This window comes from Hyla sarda, unplaced genomic scaffold (genome assembly GCF_029499605.1).
Source record: "Hyla sarda isolate aHylSar1 unplaced genomic scaffold, aHylSar1.hap1 scaffold_220, whole genome shotgun sequence".
In the NCBI taxonomy this organism is placed as follows: domain Eukaryota; kingdom Metazoa; phylum Chordata; class Amphibia; order Anura; family Hylidae; genus Hyla; species Hyla sarda.
This window is the reverse complement of record NW_026608873.1, coordinates 313,781-337,699: the sequence shown is the minus strand read 5'-3', so window position 1 is coordinate 337,699 and position 23,919 is coordinate 313,781. Positions and strand designations below refer to the sequence as shown.

Genomic DNA, 23,919 nt, shown 5'->3' with positions numbered 1-23,919 from the left:
CAAGGGCCTCGCACCTTCTGATGCATCAGGTAGGTGCACAATAGCATAGCCTAACCCTCTGTACTTTGGTCTATATTGATGCGGGACATAGACAGCCAGCTGATGACCAATCCATTAGTGCAATGGATGGCTGGAAGCATTTGTCTTTGCCTTTGCAATACCACAGAAGCAATGCATGGTCAATGTACAGCAATGACACACCTGTGTGAACAGCCAGGAGACCCCCCCCCCCCCCCCATGTTATGTTACATAGTTACATAGTTAGTACGGTCGAAAAAAGACATATGTCCATCAAGTTCAACCAGGGAATTAAGGGGTAGGGGTGTGGCGCGATATTGGGGAAGGGATGAGATTTTATATTTCTTCATAAGCATTAATCTTATTTTGTCAATTAGGAACATTCAGCACCCACCCGCTATCAAGGCAGCTGCCTATCATGTCATGCCCTACCTGCACAGGTGTGCTGGCTACTCAAATGATCCAATTAAGGAGGCCATTTAGTCAGCAGCAGCAGAAGTCCTGTGCCTGGACGCTCCAACAGGGGCCAGACACAAGCAGAAGCAGAAGCAGCAGAAGCAGCAGCAGCAGCACCACCTTTTGTTTTTTGGCTGCAGCAGCAAGGCCCACAGGGCTGGCTAGCTGGCTAGCCAGCAAGCAGGTAGCAATGAAAGTAGGAATCTTTCTTTTTAACCCTGTAAGGGGGTGGTGCACAGTACCCGAAGATACTGCCATATCGGGTCAATGCATAGGGCGTCGGAAGCAAGCTTCGAAATCGGCCCCCGTTCTCAAAAATCCATTTAATATATGGTCCCCAGATAGGGGACGTATCAGATATTAAACTGATAAGAACAGATACTACACTTGATCTTAGCCAAAAGGCCGAGAAGCGATAACCGTGAAAGGGGCGGGCCCAACAAGGTCCCCTTCATGGGCACTATCACTGCTTGCTGTCAGGGAGGCTGCCAGACAATTTTCCATGCACACTCTGGGCTGGGGGGCAGTCAACCACCAGTACACACAGCAGAACCTAAACCCATACCATTATTGCTAAGCAGCAAGACAGGGGCCCATTGCACTCCCACGGGGCCTTTTTAAATGCAATCCATAACCCGGATTTGCCAGGAACCCTTCTTACTCCTCCTACTTGCATGTGACACTGGGCTTAGGATCTGCATAGGAAACACACACACAAGCACACACCTACCTTTGTTGCCTGCAGATGCCTCCTTGGCTGTCCCCAAACGGTATCAAACCAACACCCACGGGAAGCTGTAAGCATAGAGGACATGCCTGCACCCCATTGGACTTACCTGTGTGGGTTAAATCCGGGTTATTTGACAACCTATGGCGGTGATGGTTCTGCTCAGGCAGAGCAGTGCTGATGCTCCTCATAAAGCTGTCGCTGCTGTGAAGGTTCTAGGTGACATCACAAATCCCTATGGTTACATACACAACAAAGCTGGGTTGTTGTTGTTTACACTCTGCAAGGCCTGTGGAAGTGAGTGACATCATAGCACTGTAGTTCTGAGGGTTCTAGATGGATGCAACAATCTCCTGTTGCTTCTATGAAGGCCATAATAGACGACATCACCAAACAGCTCCATAGTCACATACACAGCAAAGGAGAGATGTTGTTTACACCTAGTGATGTCAGTGGTATTGAGTGACATCACAGCACAGTGCTAAGGCTCCTGGGCCTGGACACAGCAGCGGCTGCAATATCTCAACGGAGAATACGTTTATATATATGTGTGTGTGTGCGCGTATATATATATATATATATATATATATATATATATATATTTCTCCGCCGAAATCACTTTTAAACCCATTTCCACCTTTTTTTCCCTTCTCTTCCTCTTACTTTTTTTTCACGTTTTTTTACGTTTTTCTCCTTTTCGCCTCTTTTCTGGGCGTATTATTCTTCTTTTTCTTCTTTTTTTTCGTCTAATGCATACCCCATCAGTGCAGCAATGCTTATTCAATACCGCCAGCAGATGGAGACACTGGGGGATAATTTTCTAAGGATTTATACTGATTTTTCCTGTCTGAATTTGTCGCACAGAAAGTTGCAGGCCAAATATGTGTGACATTTCTGCGACTTTAGCTTCTAGAGCATTTTTACAACATTATACATAGGTGCTGAATACATAAAAAGCGACTGTTCAGCGACAGACAAGTCGCATCGGCTGAAAGTAGGCCAGAATGTCAGTCCATGTTGGAGCAGGTTTAGATACAGTCTAAAGTATAGATCTCAAAGTCTGTGCACAGAATTTAGCAAGGGCCTCGCACCTTCTGATGCATCAGGTAGGTGCACAATAGCATAGCCTAACCCTCTGTACTTTGGTCTATATTGATGCGGGACATAGACAGCCAGCTGATGACCAATCCATTAGTGCAATGGATGGCTGGAAGCATTTGTCTTTGCCTTTGCAATACCACAGAAGCAATGCATGGTCAATGTACAGCAATGACACACCTGTGTGAACAGCCAGGAGACCCCCCCCCCCCCCCATGTTATGTTACATAGTTACATAGTTAGTACGGTCGAAAAAAGACATATGTCCATCAAGTTCAACCAGGGAATTAAGGGGTAGGGGTGTGGCGCGATATTGGGGAAGGGATGAGATTTTATATTTCTTCATAAGCATTAATCTTATTTTGTCAATTAGGAACATTCAGCACCCACCCGCTATCAAGGCAGCTGCCTATCATGTCATGCCCTACCTGCACAGGTGTGCTGGCTACTCAAATGATCCAATTAAGGAGGCCATTTAGTCAGCAGCAGCAGAAGTCCTGTGCCTGGACGCTCCAACAGGGGCCAGACACAAGCAGAAGCAGAAGCAGCAGAAGCAGCAGCAGCAGCACCACCTTTTGTTTTTTGGCTGCAGCAGCAAGGCCCACAGGGCTGGCTAGCTGGCTAGCCAGCAAGCAGGTAGCAATGAAAGTAGGAATCTTTCTTTTTAACCCTGTAAGGGGGTGGTGCACTGTACCCGAAGATACTGCCATATCGGGTCAATGCATAGGGCGACGGAAGCAAGCTTCGAAATCGGCCCCCGTTCTCAAAAATCCATTTAATATATGGTCCCCAGATAGGGGACGTATCAGATATTAAACTGATAAGAACAGATACTACACTTGATCTTAGCCAAAAGGCCGAGAAGCGATAACCGTGAAAGGGGCGGGCCCAACAAGGTCCCCTTCATGGGCACTATCACTGCTTGCTGTCAGGGAGGCTGCCAGACAATTTTCCATGCACACTCTGGGCTGGGGGGCAGTCAACCACGAGTACACACAGCAGAACCTAAACCCATACCATTATTGCTAAGCAGCAAGACAGGGGCCCATTGCACTCCCACGGGGCCTTTTTAAATGCAATCCATAACCCGGATTTGCCAGGAACCCTTCTTACTCCTCCTACTTGCATGTGACACTGGGCTTAGGATCTGCATAGGAAACACACACACAAGCACACACCTACCTTTGTTGCCTGCAGATGCCTCCTTGGCTGTCCCCAAACGGTATCAAACCAACACCCACGGGAAGCTGTAAGCATAGAGGACATGCCTGCACCCCATTGGACTTACCTGTGTGGGTTAAATCCGGGTTATTTGACAACCTATGGCGGTGATGGTTCTGCTCAGGCAGAGCAGTGCTGATGCTCCTCATAAAGCTGTCGCTGCTGTGAAGGTTCTAGGTGACATCACAAATCCCTATGGTTACATACACAACAAAGCTGGGTTGTTGTTGTTTACACTCTGCAAGGCCTGTGGAAGTGAGTGACATCATAGCACTGTAGTTCTGAGGGTTCTAGATGGATGCAACAATCTCCTGTTGCTTCTATGAAGGCCATAATAGACGACATCACCAAACAGCTCCATAGTCACATACACAGCAAAGGAGAGATGTTGTTTACACCTAGTGATGTCAGTGGTATTGAGTGACATCACAGCACAGTGCTAAGGCTCCTGGGCCTGGACACAGCAGCGGCTGCAATATCTCAACGGAGAATACGTTTATATATATGTGTGTGTGTGCGCGTATATATATATATATATATATATATATATATATATATATATTTCTCCGCCGAAATCACTTTTAAACCCATTTCCACCTTTTTTTCCCTTCTCTTCCTCTTACTTTTTTTTCACGTTTTTTTACGTTTTTCTCCTTTTCGCCTCTTTTCTGGGCGTATTATTCTTCTTTTTCTTCTTTTTTTTCGTCTAATGCATACCCCATCAGTGCAGCAATGCTTATTCAATACCGCCAGCAGATGGAGACACTGGGGGATAATTTTCTAAGGATTTATACTGATTTTTCCTGTCTGAATTTGTCGCACAGAAAGTTGCAGGCCAAATATGTGTGACATTTCTGCGACTTTAGCTTCTAGAGCATTTTTACAACATTATACATAGGTGCTGAATACATAAAAAGCGACTGTTCAGCGACAGACAAGTCGCATCGGCTGAAAGTAGGCCAGAATGTCAGTCCATGTTGGAGCAGGTTTAGATACAGTCTAAAGTATAGATCTCAAAGTCTGTGCACAGAATTTAGCAAGGGCCTCGCACCTTCTGATGCATCAGGTAGGTGCACAATAGCATAGCCTAACCCTCTGTACTTTGGTCTATATTGATGCGGGACATAGACAGCCAGCTGATGACCAATCCATTAGTGCAATGGATGGCTGGAAGCATTTGTCTTTGCCTTTGCAATACCACAGAAGCAATGCATGGTCAATGTACAGCAATGACACACCTGTGTGAACAGCCAGGAGACCCCCCCCCCCCCCCCCATGTTATGTTACATAGTTACATAGTTAGTACGGTCGAAAAAAGACATATGTCCATCAAGTTCAACCAGGGAATTAAGGGGTAGGGGTGTGGCGCGATATTGGGGAAGGGATGAGATTTTATATTTCTTCATAAGCATTAATCTTATTTTGTCAATTAGGAACATTCAGCACCCACCCGCTATCAAGGCAGCTGCCTATCATGTCATGCCCTACCTGCACAGGTGTGCTGGCTACTCAAATGATCCAATTAAGGAGGCCATTTAGTCAGCAGCAGCAGAAGTCCTGTGCCTGGACGCTCCAACAGGGGCCAGACACAAGCAGAAGCAGAAGCAGCAGAAGCAGCAGCAGCAGCACCACCTTTTGTTTTTTGGCTGCAGCAGCAAGGCCCACAGGGCTGGCTAGCTGGCTAGCCAGCAAGCAGGTAGCAATGAAAGTAGGAATCTTTCTTTTTAACCCTGTAAGGGGGTGGTGCACTGTACCCGAAGATACTGCCATATCGGGTCAATGCATAGGGCGACGGAAGCAAGCTTCGAAATCGGCCCCCGTTCTCAAAAATCCATTTAATATATGGTCCCCAGATAGGGGACGTATCAGATATTAAACTGATAAGAACAGATACTACACTTGATCTTAGCCAAAAGGCCGAGAAGCGATAACCGTGAAAGGGGCGGGCCCAACAAGGTCCCCTTCATGGGCACTATCACTGCTTGCTGTCAGGGAGGCTGCCAGACAATTTTCCATGCACACTCTGGGCTGGGGGGCAGTCAACCACCAGTACACACAGCAGAACCTAAACCCATACCATTATTGCTAAGCAGCAAGACAGGGGCCCATTGCACTCCCACGGGGCCTTTTTAAATGCAATCCATAACCCAGATTTGCCAGGAACCCTTCTTACTCCTCCTACTTGCATGTGACACTGGGCTTAGGATCTGCATAGGAAACACACACACAAGCACACACCTACCTTTGTTGCCTGCAGATGCCTCCTTGGCTGTCCCCAAACGGTATCAAACCAACACCCACGGGAAGCTGTAAGCATAGAGGACATGCCTGCACCCCATTGGACTTACCTGTGTGGGTTAAATCCGGGTTATTTGACAACCTATGGCGGTGATGGTTCTGCTCAGGCAGAGCAGTGCTGATGCTCCTCATAAAGCTGTCGCTGCTGTGAAGGTTCTAGGTGACATCACAAATCCCTATGGTTACATACACAACAAAGCTGGGTTGTTGTTGTTTACACTCTGCAAGGCCTGTGGAAGTGAGTGACATCATAGCACTGTAGTTCTGAGGGTTCTAGATGGATGCAACAATCTCCTGTTGCTTCTATGAAGGCCATAATAGACGACATCACCAAACAGCTCCATAGTCACATACACAGCAAAGGAGAGATGTTGTTTACACCTAGTGATGTCAGTGGTATTGAGTGACATCACAGCACAGTGCTAAGGCTCCTGGGCCTGGACACAGCAGCGGCTGCAATATCTCAACGGAGAATACGTTTATATATATGTGTGTGTGTGTGCGCGTATATATATATATATATATATATATATATATATATATATATATATATATTTCTCCGCCGAAATCACTTTTAAACCCATTTCCACCTTTTTTTCCCTTCTCTTCCTCTTACTTTTTTTTCACGTTTTTTTACGTTTTTCTCCTTTTCGCCTCTTTTCTGGGCGTATTATTCTTCTTTTTCTTCTTTTTTTTCGTCTAATGCATACCCCATCAGTGCAGCAATGCTTATTCAATACCGCCAGCAGATGGAGACACTGGGGGATAATTTTCTAAGGATTTATACTGATTTTTCCTGTCTGAATTTGTCGCACAGAAAGTTGCAGGCCAAATATGTGTGACATTTCTGCGACTTTAGCTTCTAGAGCATTTTTACAACATTATACATAGGTGCTGAATACATAAAAAGCGACTGTTCAGCGACAGACAAGTCGCATCGGCTGAAAGTAGGCCAGAATGTCAGTCCATGTTGGAGCAGGTTTAGATACAGTCTAAAGTATAGATCTCAAAGTCTGTGCACAGAATTTAGCAAGGGCCTCGCACCTTCTGATGCATCAGGTAGGTGCACAATAGCATAGCCTAACCCTCTGTACTTTGGTCTATATTGATGCGGGACATAGACAGCCAGCTGATGACCAATCCATTAGTGCAATGGATGGCTGGAAGCATTTGTCTTTGCCTTTGCAATACCACAGAAGCAATGCATGGTCAATGTACAGCAATGACACACCTGTGTGAACAGCCAGGAGACCCCCCCCCCCCCCCCCCATGTTATGTTACATAGTTACATAGTTAGTACGGTCGAAAAAAGACATATGTCCATCAAGTTCAACCAGGGAATTAAGGGGTAGGGGTGTGGCGCGATATTGGGGAAGGGATGAGATTTTATATTTCTTCATAAGCATTAATCTTATTTTGTCAATTAGGAACATTCAGCACCCACCCGCTATCAAGGCAGCTGCCTATCATGTCATGCCCTACCTGCACAGGTGTGCTGGCTACTCAAATGATCCAATTAAGGAGGCCATTTAGTCAGCAGCAGCAGAAGTCCTGTGCCTGGACGCTCCAACAGGGGCCAGACACAAGCAGAAGCAGAAGCAGCAGAAGCAGCAGCAGCAGCACCACCTTTTGTTTTTTGGCTGCAGCAGCAAGGCCCACAGGGCTGGCTAGCTGGCTAGCCAGCAAGCAGGTAGCAATGAAAGTAGGAATCTTTCTTTTTAACCCTGTAAGGGGGTGGTGCACTGTACCCGAAGATACTGCCATATCGGGTCAATGCATAGGGCGACGGAAGCAAGCTTCGAAATCGGCCCCCGTTCTCAAAAATCCATTTAATATATGGTCCCCAGATAGGGGACGTATCAGATATTAAACTGATAAGAACAGATACTACACTTGATCTTAGCCAAAAGGCCGAGAAGCGATAACCGTGAAAGGGGCGGGCCCAACAAGGTCCCCTTCATGGGCACTATCACTGCTTGCTGTCAGGGAGGCTGCCAGACAATTTTCCATGCACACTCTGGGCTGGGGGGCAGTCAACCACCAGTACACACAGCAGAACCTAAACCCATACCATTATTGCTAAGCAGCAAGACAGGGGCCCATTGCACTCCCACGGGGCCTTTTTAAATGCAATCCATAACCCGGATTTGCCAGGAACCCTTCTTACTCCTCCTACTTGCATGTGACACTGGGCTTAGGATCTGCATAGGAAACACACACACAAGCACACACCTACCTTTGTTGCCTGCAGATGCCTCCTTGGCTGTCCCCAAACGGTATCAAACCAACACCCACGGGAAGCTGTAAGCATAGAGGACATGCCTGCACCCCATTGGACTTACCTGTGTGGGTTAAATCCGGGTTATTTGACAACCTATGGCGGTGATGGTTCTGCTCAGGCAGAGCAGTGCTGATGCTCCTCATAAAGCTGTCGCTGCTGTGAAGGTTCTAGGTGACATCACAAATCCCTATGGTTACATACACAACAAAGCTGGGTTGTTGTTGTTTACACTCTGCAAGGCCTGTGGAAGTGAGTGACATCATAGCACTGTAGTTCTGAGGGTTCTAGATGGATGCAACAATCTCCTGTTGCTTCTATGAAGGCCATAATAGACGACATCACCAAACAGCTCCATAGTCACATACACAGCAAAGGAGAGATGTTGTTTACACCTAGTGATGTCAGTGGTATTGAGTGACATCACAGCACAGTGCTAAGGCTCCTGGGCCTGGACACAGCAGCGGCTGCAATATCTCAACGGAGAATACGTTTATATATATGTGTGTGTGTGCGCGTATATATATATATATATATATATATATATATATATATATATATATATTTCTCCGCCGAAATCACTTTTAAACCCATTTCCACCTTTTTTTCCCTTCTCTTCCTCTTACTTTTTTTTCACGTTTTTTTACGTTTTTCTCCTTTTCGCCTCTTTTCTGGGCGTATTATTCTTCTTTTTCTTCTTTTTTTTCGTCTAATGCATACCCCATCAGTGCAGCAATGCTTATTCAATACCGCCAGCAGATGGAGACACTGGGGGATAATTTTCTAAGGATTTATACTGATTTTTCCTGTCTGAATTTGTCGCACAGAAAGTTGCAGGCCAAATATGTGTGACATTTCTGCGACTTTAGCTTCTAGAGCATTTTTACAACATTATACATAGGTGCTGAATACATAAAAAGCGACTGTTCAGCGACAGACAAGTCGCATCGGCTGAAAGTAGGCCAGAATGTCAGTCCATGTTGGAGCAGGTTTAGATACAGTCTAAAGTATAGATCTCAAAGTCTGTGCACAGAATTTAGCAAGGGCCTCGCACCTTCTGATGCATCAGGTAGGTGCACAATAGCATAGCCTAACCCTCTGTACTTTGGTCTATATTGATGCGGGACATAGACAGCCAGCTGATGACCAATCCATTAGTGCAATGGATGGCTGGAAGCATTTGTCTTTGCCTTTGCAATACCACAGAAGCAATGCATGGTCAATGTACAGCAATGACACACCTGTGTGAACAGCCAGGAGACCCCCCCCCCCCCCCCCATGTTATGTTACATAGTTACATAGTTAGTACGGTCGAAAAAAGACATATGTCCATCAAGTTCAACCAGGGAATTAAGGGGTAGGGGTGTGGCGCGATATTGGGGAAGGGATGAGATTTTATATTTCTTCATAAGCATTAATCTTATTTTGTCAATTAGGAACATTCAGCACCCACCCGCTATCAAGGCAGCTGCCTATCATGTCATGCCCTACCTGCACAGGTGTGCTGGCTACTCAAATGATCCAATTAAGGAGGCCATTTAGTCAGCAGCAGCAGAAGTCCTGTGCCTGGACGCTCCAACAGGGGCCAGACACAAGCAGAAGCAGAAGCAGCAGAAGCAGCAGCAGCAGCACCACCTTTTGTTTTTTGGCTGCAGCAGCAAGGCCCACAGGGCTGGCTAGCTGGCTAGCCAGCAAGCAGGTAGCAATGAAAGTAGGAATCTTTCTTTTTAACCCTGTAAGGGGGTGGTGCACTGTACCCGAAGATACTGCCATATCGGGTCAATGCATAGGGCGACGGAAGCAAGCTTCGAAATCGGCCCCCGTTCTCAAAAATCCATTTAATATATGGTCCCCAGATAGGGGACGTATCAGATATTAAACTGATAAGAACAGATACTACACTTGATCTTAGCCAAAAGGCCGAGAAGCGATAACCGTGAAAGGGGCGGGCCCAACAAGGTCCCCTTCATGGGCACTATCACTGCTTGCTGTCAGGGAGGCTGCCAGACAATTTTCCATGCACACTCTGGGCTGGGGGGCAGTCAACCACCAGTAAACACAGCAGAACCTAAACCCATACCATTATTGCTAAGCAGCAAGACAGGGGCCCATTGCACTCCCACGGGGCCTTTTTAAATGCAATCCATAACCCGGATTTGCCAGGAACCCTTCTTACTCCTCCTACTTGCATGTGACACTGGGCTTAGGATCTGCATAGGAAACACACACACAAGCACACACCTACCTTTGTTGCCTGCAGATGCCTCCTTGGCTGTCCCCAAACGGTATCAAACCAACACCCACGGGAAGCTGTAAGCATAGAGGACATGCCTGCACCCCATTGGACTTACCTGTGTGGGTTAAATCCGGGTTATTTGACAACCTATGGCGGTGATGGTTCTGCTCAGGCAGAGCAGTGCTGATGCTCCTCATAAAGCTGTCGCTGCTGTGAAGGTTCTAGGTGACATCACAAATCCCTATGGTTACATACACAACAAAGCTGGGTTGTTGTTGTTTACACTCTGCAAGGCCTGTGGAAGTGAGTGACATCATAGCACTGTAGTTCTGAGGGTTCTAGATGGATGCAACAATCTCCTGTTGCTTCTATGAAGGCCATAATAGACGACATCACCAAACAGCTCCATAGTCACATACACAGCAAAGGAGAGATGTTGTTTACACCTAGTGATGTCAGTGGTATTGAGTGACATCACAGCACAGTGCTAAGGCTCCTGGGCCTGGACACAGCAGCGGCTGCAATATCTCAACGGAGAATACGTTTATATATATGTGTGTGTGTGCGCGTATATATATATATATATATATATATATATATATATATATATATATATTTCTCCGCCGAAATCACTTTTAAACCCATTTCCACCTTTTTTTCCCTTCTCTTCCTCTTACTTTTTTTTCACGTTTTTTTACGTTTTTCTCCTTTTCGCCTCTTTTCTGGGCGTATTATTCTTCTTTTTCTTCTTTTTTTTCGTCTAATGCATACCCCATCAGTGCAGCAATGCTTATTCAATACCGCCAGCAGATGGAGACACTGGGGGATAATTTTCTAAGGATTTATACTGATTTTTCCTGTCTGAATTTGTCGCACAGAAAGTTGCAGGCCAAATATGTGTGACATTTCTGCGACTTTAGCTTCTAGAGCATTTTTACAACATTATACATAGGTGCTGAATACATAAAAAGCGACTGTTCAGCGACAGACAAGTCGCATCGGCTGAAAGTAGGCCAGAATGTCAGTCCATGTTGGAGCAGGTTTAGATACAGTCTAAAGTATAGATCTCAAAGTCTGTGCACAGAATTTAGCAAGGGCCTCGCACCTTCTGATGCATCAGGTAGGTGCACAATAGCATAGCCTAACCCTCTGTACTTTGGTCTATATTGATGCGGGACATAGACAGCCAGCTGATGACCAATCCATTAGTGCAATGGATGGCTGGAAGCATTTGTCTTTGCCTTTGCAATACCACAGAAGCAATGCATGGTCAATGTACAGCAATGACACACCTGTGTGAACAGCCAGGAGACCCCCCCCCCCCCCCCATGTTATGTTACATAGTTACATAGTTAGTACGGTCGAAAAAAGACATATGTCCATCAAGTTCAACCAGGGAATTAAGGGGTAGGGGTGTGGCGCGATATTGGGGAAGGGATGAGATTTTATATTTCTTCATAAGCATTAATCTTATTTTGTCAATTAGGAACATTCAGCACCCACCCGCTATCAAGGCAGCTGCCTATCATGTCATGCCCTACCTGCACAGGTGTGCTGGCTACTCAAATGATCCAATTAAGGAGGCCATTTAGTCAGCAGCAGCAGAAGTCCTGTGCCTGGACGCTCCAACAGGGGCCAGACACAAGCAGAAGCAGAAGCAGCAGAAGCAGCAGCAGCAGCACCACCTTTTGTTTTTTGGCTGCAGCAGCAAGGCCCACAGGGCTGGCTAGCTGGCTAGCCAGCAAGCAGGTAGCAATGAAAGTAGGAATCTTTCTTTTTAACCCTGTAAGGGGGTGGTGCACTGTACCCGAAGATACTGCCATATCGGGTCAATGCATAGGGCGACGGAAGCAAGCTTCGAAATCGGCCCCCGTTCTCAAAAATCCATTTAATATATGGTCCCCAGATAGGGGACGTATCAGATATTAAACTGATAAGAACAGATACTACACTTGATCTTAGCCAAAAGGCCGAGAAGCGATAACCGTGAAAGGGGCGGGCCCAACAAGGTCCCCTTCATGGGCACTATCACTGCTTGCTGTCAGGGAGGCTGCCAGACAATTTTCCATGCACACTCTGGGCTGGGGGGCAGTCAACCACCAGTACACACAGCAGAACCTAAACCCATACCATTATTGCTAAGCAGCAAGACAGGGGCCCATTGCACTCCCACGGGGCCTTTTTAAATGCAATCCATAACCCGGATTTGCCAGGAACCCTTCTTACTCCTCCTACTTGCATGTGACACTGGGCTTAGGATCTGCATAGGAAACACACACACAAGCACACACCTACCTTTGTTGCCTGCAGATGCCTCCTTGGCTGTCCCCAAACGGTATCAAACCAACACCCACGGGAAGCTGTAAGCATAGAGGACATGCCTGCACCCCATTGGACTTACCTGTGTGGGTTAAATCCGGGTTATTTGACAACCTATGGCGGTGATGGTTCTGCTCAGGCAGAGCAGTGCTGATGCTCCTCATAAAGCTGTCGCTGCTGTGAAGGTTCTAGGTGACATCACAAATCCCTATGGTTACATACACAACAAAGCTGGGTTGTTGTTGTTTACACTCTGCAAGGCCTGTGGAAGTGAGTGACATCATAGCACTGTAGTTCTGAGGGTTCTAGATGGATGCAACAATCTCCTGTTGCTTCTATGAAGGCCATAATAGACGACATCACCAAACAGCTCCATAGTCACATACACAGCAAAGGAGAGATGTTGTTTACACCTAGTGATGTCAGTGGTATTGAGTGACATCACAGCACAGTGCTAAGGCTCCTGGGCCTGGACACAGCAGCGGCTGCAATATCTCAACGGAGAATACGTTTATATATATGTGTGTGTGTGCGCGTATATATATATATATATATATATATATATATATATTTCTCCGCCGAAATCACTTTTAAACCCATTTCCACCTTTTTTTCCCTTCTCTTCCTCTTACTTTTTTTTCACGTTTTTTTACGTTTTTCTCCTTTTCGCCTCTTTTCTGGGCGTATTATTCTTCTTTTTCTTCTTTTTTTTCGTCTAATGCATACCCCATCAGTGCAGCAATGCTTATTCAATACCGCCAGCAGATGGAGACACTGGGGGATAATTTTCTAAGGATTTATACTGATTTTTCCTGTCTGAATTTGTCGCACAGAAAGTTGCAGGCCAAATATGTGTGACATTTCTGCGACTTTAGCTTCTAGAGCATTTTTACAACATTATACATAGGTGCTGAATACATAAAAAGCGACTGTTCAGCGACAGACAAGTCGCATCGGCTGAAAGTAGGCCAGAATGTCAGTCCATGTTGGAGCAGGTTTAGATACAGTCTAAAGTATAGATCTCAAAGTCTGTGCACAGAATTTAGCAAGGGCCTCGCACCTTCTGATGCATCAGGTAGGTGCACAATAGCATAGCCTAACCCTCTGTACTTTGGTCTATATTGATGCGGGACATAGACAGCCAGCTGATGACCAATCCATTAGTGCAATGGATGGCTGGAAGCATTTGTCTTTGCCTTTGCAATACCACAGAAGCAATGCATGGTCAATGTACAGCAATGACACACCTGTGTGAACAGCCAGGAGACCCCCCCCCCCCCCCATGTTATGTTACATAGTTACATAGTTAGTACGGTCGAAAAAAGACATATGTCCATCAAGTTCAACCAGGGAATTAAGGGGTAGGGGTGTGGCGCGATATTGGGGAAGGGATGAGATTTTATATTTCTTCATAAGCATTAATCTTATTTTGTCAATTAGGAACATTCAGCACCCACCCGCTATCAAGGCAGCTGCCTATCATGTCATGCCCTACCTGCACAGGTGTGCTGGCTACTCAAATGATCCAATTAAGGAGGCCATTTAGTCAGCAGCAGCAGAAGTCCTGTGCCTGGACGCTCCAACAGGGGCCAGACACAAGCAGAAGCAGAAGCAGCAGAAGCAGCAGCAGCAGCACCACCTTTTGTTTTTTGGCTGCAGCAGCAAGGCCCACAGGGCTGGCTAGCTGGCTAGCCAGCAAGCAGGTAGCAATGAAAGTAGGAATCTTTCTTTTTAACCCTGTAAGGGGGTGGTGCACTGTACCCGAAGATACTGCCATATCAGGTCAATGCATAGGGCGACGGAAGCAAGCTTCGAAATCGGCCCCCGTTCTCAAAAATCCATTTAATATATGGTCCCCAGATAGGGGACGTATCAGATATTAAACTGATAAGAACAGATTTTTGATTGAAAGAGCTTTATTTTCCGTTCAGTCATTACAAGTCGTACAATAAATTACAGTCACACAAAGCATGACAGTACAATACACAGCAAAGGTTCCCTAAGCTATACATCGCACACCATGCTACTCTAACATTCAGCTCAATCCTGCAATAGAAAGGCACAAGAGATCAAACAAAAACCAAATAATACAATCTGTGATCGGGGTAGGGGTGTGGGCGACTATGTGGGGGTAGGGAGGGGGCGGATCACAGGGCCAAACTGTTGGGCTGTATCTTCAGGGAGACATGGGAGAAGGAGAGGGGTCTTCACTCCTCTTCTTCCTCATCAACGGCCGAGCTGTCCAAGATGGAATAGTCTCTAAGCAGGTTCTTGATGAACCTGCGGCAGTCCCGGACGGACATGTTTTCCCTGTTGATCACGAGGCGGTTCCTGGCAAGCCACACTGCGTCCTTAAAACAGTTCATAAGGCGCCAGGCCTCCTGGATGGCCTCCACGTCGTGGGTCCCAGGGAACAGGCCGTAAAGCACCGAATGGTACGATAGGCAGCTCCTGGGCACTGAGTCTCTGAGTTCCTGTTCTAGGGCGTCCAACAGACCCTGTGCAAAGGGGCACTGCCAAAACACGTGGAAAGATGTTTCCTCCACGTAGGGGCAACGGGGGCAGTACCGGGTCTTGCACAGGTTGCGGGCATGCATGAATGACCTGAGAGAGAGACCTCCCATGACGGCCATCCACGACAAGTCCTTGTGTCCATTGGTAAGCCGCTTTGAGGCCACATTGTTCCAAACTGTCTCTGCAGTGGCTGCGGGGAGTCCCGGAACCAGCTCGGTCGAGTCCTTAGCTCGGATGAGCTTGTGGATTGTCTTTGGCTTCCATAGGTCTGGTTTCAGTCCTTCCAGCTGGTGCTCCCTCACAAACCGGACAACATCCCCATAGAACCAGGGAGTGTTCCAGTTGTAAGGGATGGAGCTGTCCCACTTGTCCCAGCCCAGCTGTCTCCAGAGGGGCATGAGAAGCAAGCGAGACATGGACCTGCCCGCTGAGCCAGTCTTTTCTACAAGAGTCCGCTGCACCGTGACACATGCAAAGGAGGCCCTCAGCAGAGCGGGGATGTCGGGTATTCCCTTCCCACCCTTGCGGGGTTCCTTGTACATCACGGTCCTCTTGACTCTGTCCATTTTGCCCCAGACGAAGCCAAACACTGTCCGGGTGATGGCCTTGCAAACGGTGGTATGGGGAGGCCAGGCCTGTGCGGTATATTGGAGCACAGGCAAAACTTCACTCCGCAGGACAAGTGCCTTGCCTTCCATCGTGAGCTTTCTGGAGCTCCACAGTCCGATCTTCGAGTTTATCCTTCCTAGTCGGTCAACTGATAAGAACAGATACTACACTTGATCTTAGCCAAAAGGCCGAGAAGCGATAACCGTGAAAGGGGCGGGCCCAACAAGGTCCCCTTCATGGGCACTATCACTGCTTGCTGTCAGGGAGGCTGCCAGACAATTTTCCATGCACACTCTGGGCTGGGGGGCAGTCAACCACCAGTACACACAGCAGAACCTAAACCCATACCATTATTGCTAAGCAGCAAGACAGGGGCCCATTGCACTCCCACGGGGCCTTTTTAAATGCAATCCATAACCCGGATTTGCCAGGAACCCTTCTTACTCCTCCTACTTGCATGTGACACTGGGCTTAGGATCTGCATAGGAAACACACACACAAGCACACACCTACCTTTGTTGCCTGCAGATGCCTCCTTGGCTGTCCCCAAACGGTATCAAACCAACACCCACGGGAAGCTGTAAGCATAGAGGACATGCCTGCACCCCATTGGACTTACCTGTGTGGGTTAAATCCGGGTTATTTGACAACCTATGGCGGTGATGGTTCTGCTCAGGCAGAGCAGTGCTGATGCTCCTCATAAAGCTGTCGCTGCTGTGAAGGTTCTAGGTGACATCACAAATCCCTATGGTTACATACACAACAAAGCTGGGTTGTTGTTGTTTACACTCTGCAAGGCCTGTGGAAGTGAGTGACATCATAGCACTGTAGTTCTGAGGGTTCTAGATGGATGCAACAATCTCCTGTTGCTTCTATGAAGGCCATAATAGACGACATCACCAAACAGCTCCATAGTCACATACACAGCAAAGGAGAGATGTTGTTTACACCTAGTGATGTCAGTGGTATTGAGTGACATCACAGCACAGTGCTAAGGCTCCTGGGCCTGGACACAGCAGCGGCTGCAATATCTCAACGGAGAATACGTTTATATATATGTGTGTGTGTGCGCGTATATATATATATATATATATATATATATATATATATATATATATATATATTCTCCGCCGAAATCACTTTTAAACCCATTTCCACCTTTTTTTCCCTTCTCTTCCTCTTACTTTTTTTTCACGTTTTTTTACGTTTTTCTCCTTTTCGCCTCTTTTCTGGGCGTATTATTCTTCTTTTTCTTCTTTTTTTTCGTCTAATGCATACCCCATCAGTGCAGCAATGCTTATTCAATACCGCCAGCAGATGGAGACACTGGGGGATAATTTTCTAAGGATTTATACTGATTTTTCCTGTCTGAATTTGTCGCACAGAAAGTTGCAGGCCAAATATGTGTGACATTTCTGCGACTTTAGCTTCTAGAGCATTTTTACAACATTATACATAGGTGCTGAATACATAAAAAGCGACTGTTCAGCGACAGACAAGTCGCATCGGCTGAAAGTAGGCCAGAATGTCAGTCCATGTTGGAGCAGGTTTAGATACAGTCTAAAGTATAGATCTCAAAGTCTGTGCACAGAATTTAGCAAGGGCCTCGCACCTTCTGATGCATCAGGTAGGTGCACAATAGCATAGCCTAACCCTCTGTACTTTGGTCTATATTGATGCGGGACATAGACAGCCAGCTGATGACCAATCCATTAGTGCAATGGATGGCTGGAAGCATTTGTCTTTGCCTTTGCAATACCACAGAAGCAATGCATGGTCAATGTACAGCAATGACACACCTGTGTGAACAGCCAGGAGACCCCCCCCCCCCCCCCCATGTTATGTTACATAGTTACATAGTTAGTACGGTCGAAAAAAGACATATGTCCATCAAGTTCAACCAGGGAATTAAGGGGTAGGGGTGTGGCGCGATATTGGGGAAGGGATGAGATTTTATATTTCTTCATAAGCATTAATCTTATTTTGTCAATTAGGAACATTCAGCACCCACCCGCTATCAAGGCAGCTGCCTATCATGTCATGCCCTACCTGCACAGGTGTGCTGGCTACTCAAATGATCCAATTAAGGAGGCCATTTAGTCAGCAGCAGCAGAAGTCCTGTGCCTGGACGCTCCAACAGGGGCCAGACACAAGCAGAAGCAGAAGCAGCAGAAGCAGCAGCAGCAGCACCACCTTTTGTTTTTTGGCTGCAGCAGCAAGGCCCACAGGGCTGGCTAGCTGGCTAGCCAGCAAGCAGGTAGCAATGAAAGTAGGAATCTTTCTTTTTAACCCTGTAAGGGGGTGGTGCACTGTACCCGAAGATACTGCCATATCGGGTCAATGCATAGGGCGACGGAAGCAAGCTTCGAAATCGGCCCCCGTTCTCAAAAATCCATTTAATATATGGTCCCCAGATAGGGGACGTATCAGATATTAAACTGATAAGAACAGATACTACACTTGATCTTAGCCAAAAGGCCGAGAAGCGATAACCGTGAAAGGGGCGGGCCCAACAAGGTCCCCTTCATGGGCACTATCACTGCTTGCTGTCAGGGAGGCTGCCAGACAATTTTCCATGCACACTCTGGGCTGGGGGGCAGTCAACCACCAGTACACACAGCAGAACCTAAACCCATACCATTATTGCTAAGCAGCAAGACAGGGGCCCATTGCACTCCCACGGGGCCTTTTTAAATGCAATCCATAACCCGGATTTGCCAGGAACCCTTCTTACTCCTCCTACTTGCATGTGACACTGGGCTTAGGATCTGCATAGGAAACACACACACAAGCACACACCTACCTTTGTTGCCTGCAGATGCCTCCTTGGCTGTCCCCAAACGGTATCAAACCAACACCCACGGGAAGCTGTAAGCATAGAGGACATGCCTGCACCCCATTGGACTTACCTGTGTGGGTTAAATCCGGGTTATTTGACAACCTATGGCGGTGATGGTTCTGCTCAGGCAGAGCAGTGCTGATGCTCCTCATAAAGCTGTCGCTGCTGTGAAGGTTCTAGGTGACATCACAAATCCCTATGGTTACATACACAACAAAGCTGGGTTGTTGTTGTTTACACTCTGCAAGGCCTGTGGAAGTGAGTGACATCATAGCACTGTAGTTCTGAGGGTTCTAGATGGATGCAACAATCTCCTGTTGCTTCTATGAAGGCCATAATAGACGACATCACCAAACAGCTCCATAGTCACATACACAGCAAAGGAGAGATGTTGTTTACACCTAGTGATGTCAGTGGTATTGAGTGACATCACAGCACAGTGCTAAGGCTCCTGGGCCTGGACACAGCAGCGGCTGCAATATCTCAACGGAGAATACGTTTATATATATGTGTGTGTGTGCGCGTATATATATATATATATATATATATATATATATATATATATATATATATATATATTTCTCCGCCGAAATCAACCCATTTCCACCTTTTTTTCCCTTCTCTTCCTCTTACTTTTTTTTCACGTTTTTTTACGTTTTTCTCCTTTTCGCCTCTTTTCTGGGCGTATTATTCTTCTTTTTCTTCTTTTTTTTCGTCTAATGCATACCCCATCAGTGCAGCAATGCTTATTCAATACCGCCAGCAGATGGAGACACTGGGGGATAATTTTCTAAGGATTTATACTGATTTTTCCTGTCTGAATTTGTCGCACAGAAAGTTGCAGGCCAAATATGTGTGACATTTCTGCGACTTTAGCTTCTAGAGCATTTTTACAACATTATACATAGGTGCTGAATACATAAAAAGCGACTGTTCAGCGACAGACAAGTCGCATCGGCTGAAAGTAGGCCAGAATGTCAGTCCATGTTGGAGCAGGTTTAGATACAGTCTAAAGTATAGATCTCAAAGTCTGTGCACAGAATTTAGCAAGGGCCTCGCACCTTCTGATGCATCAGGTAGGTGCACAATAGCATAGCCTAACCCTCTGTACTTTGGTCTATATTGATGCGGGACATAGACAGCCAGCTGATGACCAATCCATTAGTGCAATGGATGGCTGGAAGCATTTGTCTTTGCCTTTGCAATACCACAGAAGCAATGCATGGTCAATGTACAGCAATGACACACCTGTGTGAACAGCCAGGAGACCCCCCCCCCCCCCCCCCATGTTATGTTACATAGTTACATAGTTAGTACGGTCGAAAAAAGACATATGTCCATCAAGTTCAACCAGGGAATTAAGGGGTAGGGGTGTGGCGCGATATTGGGGAAGGGATGAGATTTTATATTTCTTCATAAGCATTAATCTTATTTTGTCAATTAGGAACATTCAGCACCCACCCGCTATCAAGGCAGCTGCCTATCATGTCATGCCCTACCTGCACAGGTGTGCTGGCTACTCAAATGATCCAATTAAGGAGGCCATTTAGTCAGCAGCAGCAGAAGTCCTGTGCCTGGACGCTCCAACAGGGGCCAGACACAAGCAGAAGCAGAAGCAGCAGAAGCAGCAGCAGCAGCACCACCTTTTGTTTTTTGGCTGCAGCAGCAAGGCCCACAGGGCTGGCTAGCTGGCTAGCCAGCAAGCAGGTAGCAATGAAAGTAGGAATCTTTCTTTTTAACCCTGTAAGGGGGTGGTGCACTGTACCCGAAGATACTGCCATATCGGGTCAATGCATAGGGCGACGGAAGCAAGCTTCGAAATCGGCCCCCGTTCTCAAAAATCCATTTAATATATGGTCCCCAGATAGGGGACGTATCAGATATTAAACTGATAAGAACAGATACTACACTTGATCTTAGCCAAAAGGCCGAGAAGCGATAACCGTGAAAGGGGCGGGCCCAACAAGGTCCCCTTCATGGGCACTATCACTGCTTGCTGTCAGGGAGGCTGCCAGACAATTTTCCATGCACACTCTGGGCTGGGGGGCAGTCAACCACCAGTACACACAGCAGAACCTAAACCCATACCATTATTGCTAAGCAGCAAGACAGGGGCCCATTGCACTCCCACGGGGCCTTTTTAAATGCAATCCATAACCCGGATTTGCCAGGAACCCTTCTTACTCCTCCTACTTGCATGTGACACTGGGCTTAGGATCTGCATAGGAAACACACACACAAGCACACACCTACCTTTGTTGCCTGCAGATGCCTCCTTGGCTGTCCCCAAACGGTATCAAACCAACACCCACGGGAAGCTGTAAGCATAGAGGACATGCCTGCACCCCATTGGACTTACCTGTGTGGGTTAAATCCGGGTTATTTGACAACCTATGGCGGTGATGGTTCTGCTCAGGCAGAGCAGTGCTGATGCTCCTCATAAAGCTGTCGCTGCTGTGAAGGTTCTAGGTGACATCACAAATCCCTATGGTTACATACACAACAAAGCTGGGTTGTTGTTGTTTACACTCTGCAAGGCCTGTGGAAGTGAGTGACATCATAGCACTGTAGTTCTGAGGGTTCTAGATGGATGCAACAATCTCCTGTTGCTTCTATGAAGGCCATAATAGACGACATCACCAAACAGCTCCATAGTCACATACACAGCAAAGGAGAGATGTTGTTTACACCTAGTGATGTCAGTGGTATTGAGTGACATCACAGCACAGTGCTAAGGCTCCTGGGCCTGGACACAGCAGCGGCTGCAATATCTCAACGGAGAATACGTTTATATATATGTGTGTGTGTGCGCGTATATATATATATATATATATATATATATATATATATATATATATATTTCTCCGCCGAAATCACTTTTAAACCCATTTCCACCTTTTTTTCCCTTCTCTTCCTCTTACTTTTTTTTCACGTTTTTTTATGTTTTTCTCCTTTTCGCCTCTTTTCTGGGCGTATTATTCTTCTTTTTCTTCTTTTTTTTCGTCTAATGCATACCCCATCAGTGCAGCAATGCTTATTCAATACCGCCAGCAGATGGAGACACTGGGGGATAATTTTCTAAGGATTTATACTGATTTTTCCTGTCTGAATTTGTCGCACAGAAAGTTGCAGGCCAAATATGTGTGACATTTCTGCGACTTTAGCTTCTAGAGCATTTTTACAACATTATACATAGGTGCTGAATACATAAAAAGCGACTGTTCAGCGACAGACAAGTCGCATCGGCTGAAAGTAGGCCAGAATGTCAGTCCATGTTGGAGCAGGTTTAGATACAGTCTAAAGTATAGATCTCAAAGTCTGTGCACAGAATTTAGCAAGGGCCTCGCACCTTCTGATGCATCAGGTAGGTGCACAATAGCATAGCCTAACCCTCTGTACTTTGGTCTATATTGATGCGGGACATAGACAGCCAGCTGATGACCAATCCATTAGTGCAATGGATGGCTGGAAGCATTTGTCTTTGCCTTTGCAATACCACAGAAGCAATGCATGGTCAATGTACAGCAATGACACACCTGTGTGAACAGCCAGGAGACCCCCCCCCCCCCCCCCCCTGTTATGTTCCATAGTTACATAGTTAGTACGGTCGAAAAAAGACATATGTCCATCAAGTTCAACCAGGGAATTAAGGGGTAGGGGTGTGGCGCGATATTGGGGAAGGGATGAGATTTTATATTTCTTCATAAGCATTAATCTTATTTTGTCAATTAGGAACATTCAGCACCCACCCGCTATCAAGGCAGCTGCCTATCATGTCATGCCCTACCTGCACAGGTGTGCTGGCTACTCAAATGATCCAATTAAGGAGGCCATTTAGTCAGCAGCAGCAGAAGTCCTGTGCCTGGACGCTCCAACAGGGGCCAGACACAAGCAGAAGCAGAAGCAGCAGAAGCAGCAGCAGCAGCACCACCTTTTGTTTTTTGGCTGCAGCAGCAAGGCCCACAGGGCTGGCTAGCTGGCTAGCCAGCAAGCAGGTAGCAATGAAAGTAGGAATCTTTCTTTTTAACCCTGTAAGGGGGTGGTGCACTGTACCCGAAGATACTGCCATATCGGGTCAATGCATAGGGCGACGGAAGCAAGCTTCGAAATCGGCCCCCGTTCTCAAAAATCCATTTAATATATGGTCCCCAGATAGGGGACGTATCAGATATTAAACTGATAAGAACAGATACTACACTTGATCTTAGCCAAAAGGCCGAGAAGCGATAACCGTGAAAGGGGCGGGCCCAACAAGGTCCCCTTCATGGGCACTATCACTGCTTGCTGTCAGGGAGGCTGCCAGACAATTTTCCATGCACACTCTGGGCTGGGGGGCAGTCAACCACCAGTACACACAGCAGAACCTAAACCCATACCATTATTGCTAAGCAGCAAGACAGGGGCCCATTGCACTCCCACGGGGCCTTTTTAAATGCAATCCATAACCCGGATTTGCCAGGAACCCTTCTTACTCCTCCTACTTGCATGTGACACTGGGCTTAGGATCTGCATAGGAAACACACACACAAGCACACACCTACCTTTGTTGCCTGCAGATGCCTCCTTGGCTGTCCCCAAACGGTATCAAACCAACACCCACGGGAAGCTGTAAGCATAGAGGACATGCCTGCACCCCATTGGACTTACCTGTGTGGGTTAAATCCGGGTTATTTGACAACCTATGGCGGTGATGGTTCTGCTCAGGCAGAGCAGTGCTGATGCTCCTCATAAAGCTGTCGCTGCTGTGAAGGTTCTAGGTGACATCACAAATCCCTATGGTTACATACACAACAAAGCTGGGTTGTTGTTGTTTACACTCTGCAAGGCCTGTGGAAGTGAGTGACATCATAGCACTGTAGTTCTGAGGGTTCTAGATGGATGCAACAATCTCCTGTTGCTTCTATGAAGGCCATAATAGACGACATCACCAAACAGCTCCATAGTCACATACACAGCAAAGGAGAGATGTTGTTTACACCTAGTGATGTCAGTGGTATTGAGTGACATCACAGCACAGTGCTAAGGCTCCTGGGCCTGGACACAGCAGCGGCTGCAATATCTCAACGGAGAATACGTTTATATATATGTGTGTGTGTGCGCGTATATATATATATATATATATATATATATATATATATATATATATATTTCTCCGCCGAAATCACTTTTAAACCCATTTCCACCTTTTTTTCCCTTCTCTTCCTCTTACTTTTTTTTCACGTTTTTTTACGTTTTTCTCCTTTTCGCCTCTTTTCTGGGCGTATTATTCTTCTTTTTCTTCTTTTTTTTTGTCTAATGCATACCCC

General features: G+C 46.6%; 10 non-coding genes and 1 pseudogene across 10 annotated transcripts; all 11 read right to left on the bottom strand.

The window, feature by feature from the left end:
* Window positions 1–700: 700 nt before the first annotated feature.
* Window positions 701–891, bottom strand: LOC130320484 (U2 spliceosomal RNA). Its single transcript, XR_008866373.1, has one exon. It is a non-coding gene; the product is annotated as a U2 spliceosomal RNA (small nuclear RNA).
* A 2,086-nt stretch (window positions 892–2,977) lies between these two features.
* Window positions 2,978–3,168, bottom strand: LOC130320430 (U2 spliceosomal RNA). The gene has a single exon (XR_008866325.1). It is a non-coding gene; the product is annotated as a U2 spliceosomal RNA (small nuclear RNA).
* A 2,090-nt stretch (window positions 3,169–5,258) lies between these two features.
* Window positions 5,259–5,449, bottom strand: LOC130320428 (U2 spliceosomal RNA). Its single transcript, XR_008866323.1, has one exon. It is a non-coding gene; the product is annotated as a U2 spliceosomal RNA (small nuclear RNA).
* Window positions 5,450–7,550: 2,101 nt separating this feature from the next.
* LOC130320426 (U2 spliceosomal RNA) lies at window positions 7,551–7,741 on the bottom strand. The gene has a single exon (XR_008866322.1). It is a non-coding gene; the product is annotated as a U2 spliceosomal RNA (small nuclear RNA).
* Window positions 7,742–9,837: 2,096 nt separating this feature from the next.
* LOC130320425 (U2 spliceosomal RNA) lies at window positions 9,838–10,028 on the bottom strand. The gene has a single exon (XR_008866321.1). It is a non-coding gene; the product is annotated as a U2 spliceosomal RNA (small nuclear RNA).
* A 2,095-nt stretch (window positions 10,029–12,123) lies between these two features.
* LOC130320424 (U2 spliceosomal RNA) lies at window positions 12,124–12,314 on the bottom strand. Its single transcript, XR_008866320.1, has one exon. It is a non-coding gene; the product is annotated as a U2 spliceosomal RNA (small nuclear RNA).
* A 2,082-nt stretch (window positions 12,315–14,396) lies between these two features.
* LOC130320492 (U2 spliceosomal RNA) lies at window positions 14,397–14,569 on the bottom strand (annotated as a pseudogene).
* Window positions 14,570–15,785: 1,216 nt separating this feature from the next.
* On the bottom strand, window positions 15,786–15,974 carry LOC130320508 (U2 spliceosomal RNA). The gene has a single exon (XR_008866387.1). It is a non-coding gene; the product is annotated as a U2 spliceosomal RNA (small nuclear RNA).
* Window positions 15,975–18,073: 2,099 nt separating this feature from the next.
* LOC130320423 (U2 spliceosomal RNA) lies at window positions 18,074–18,264 on the bottom strand. Its single transcript, XR_008866319.1, has one exon. It is a non-coding gene; the product is annotated as a U2 spliceosomal RNA (small nuclear RNA).
* A 2,098-nt stretch (window positions 18,265–20,362) lies between these two features.
* On the bottom strand, window positions 20,363–20,553 carry LOC130320422 (U2 spliceosomal RNA). The gene has a single exon (XR_008866318.1). It is a non-coding gene; the product is annotated as a U2 spliceosomal RNA (small nuclear RNA).
* Window positions 20,554–22,650: 2,097 nt separating this feature from the next.
* LOC130320421 (U2 spliceosomal RNA) lies at window positions 22,651–22,841 on the bottom strand. The gene has a single exon (XR_008866317.1). It is a non-coding gene; the product is annotated as a U2 spliceosomal RNA (small nuclear RNA).
* Window positions 22,842–23,919: the final 1,078 nt, after the last annotated feature.